Here is a 1,729-nt window from a genome sequence, read left to right as displayed (position 1 = left end):
GGTGTACACCTGAAGTCCCAGCAGCTTGGGAGGCTGAAGCAAGAGGATCACAAGTTCAAAGCCAGACTCAGCAACTTCGAGAGTCCCTAAGGAAATCAGAGACCCTGTCTCTAGATAAAGTATATTTAAAAAAAAAAAAAAAAGGCGGGGCTGGGGATGTTGCTCAGTGGTTAAGCTCCCTTGGGTTCAATCCCTAGTATGAAAAAAAATAAAGACTACACTGAGATTTCATCTCATTCTAGTCAGAATGGCAATTATCAAGAATACAAGAAACAAGCTGGAGTTATAGCTCAGTGGTAGAGCACTCGCCCAGCACGTGCTAGGCGCTGGGTTCGATCCTCAGCACAACACAAAAATAAATAAATAAAATAAAGATATTGTGTCCAACTATAACTAAATATATATATATATATATACACACACACACACACACACAAAGAATACAGGACATATAAAGAATACAGGTAACAACAAACATTGCTGGTGGGACTGCAAATTGGTGCAACACTCTGGAAAGCAGTATAAAATTCCCTCAGAAAACTTGGAATGGAACAACTATTTGACCCAGTTATCTCACTCCTCTGCATATATCCAAAGACTTAAAATCAGCATACTATAGTGATACAGCCACATCAATGTTCAGAGCAGCTCAATTCACAATAGCTAAGCTATGGAACCAAACTAGGTGCCCTATAACGGATGAATGGATAAAGAAAATGTGGTATATATACATAATGGAACATTATGCAGCCATAAAGAAGAATGAATTATGGCATTGCTGAGAGCCACAGCTGAGTCGGAATGGCCCCTGGCATTTTGCCAATAGTATTGATTGACAGGCGAGGCATTACTAACCGCCTCTGCAGCTACTTTGCAGTTCTCACACTACTTGGAGTTCTCCTGGGGACTGAATGAAAGGCCAAATGTTCTCTCTGATATGCAGAACTACTAACACAAAATAAAGAGGAGGGGGCTATCCAGTTCATTGGATTAGACAAAGGGGAATGAAGAGAAGGGAGGGAAATGGGTATAGGAAAGACAGTAGAATGAATCAGACTTTCCTTTCCTATGTTCATGTATGAATACACAACCAGTATAACACCAAGTCATGTACAAAAATACATTCTACCATCATGTATAAACAAAAAGAACAAATGAAAAAATTTTTAAATTTTTTTATAAAGCGCTGGAGATGTAGTTCACTGGTAGAGCACCCCTGGATTCAATTCCTGGTAGGGCAAAAAATAAAACCTGTCCATTCAAATAAGAGAATGCCAGCTCTCAACTCCGACAGTGAGGAGGTAGGCAAGTTGAAGGTCACTATACCACAAAAAATTTACACTAGGGACTGGGGTTGGGGCTCAGTGGTCGAGCGTTTGCCTAGCATGTGTGAAGCACTGGGTTCCATCCTCAGCACCGCATATAAATAAATTAATAAAATAAAGGTCATCTTTTTAAAAAAATTTACCTAAAGTTTTAATTACCAACGTGTAACACTACACCACCCATCCTACCGCCTCCATTATAACCCCGCCCCATTTCCCCTAAGCCACGCCCCAATTCCCCCTGCCCCTCCCCTCCCGTGGTCTCCACCCTCAAGCCTGTCCTTCTTCCCCACCCACCTCAAGCCTGCGCCCCGCCCCTCAGCTCTGGCCCCGCCCAGCCACGGGGTGCGCCACCACAAGCTCCGCCCAGTCCCACGCCCCGGCCCGCCTGCCCGCCGTGCGTA

This window comes from Marmota marmota, unplaced genomic scaffold (assembly GCF_001458135.2).
Source record: "Marmota marmota marmota unplaced genomic scaffold, marMar, whole genome shotgun sequence".
NCBI lineage: Eukaryota > Metazoa > Chordata > Mammalia > Rodentia > Sciuridae > Marmota > Marmota marmota.
This window is presented reverse-complemented; position numbering follows the sequence as displayed.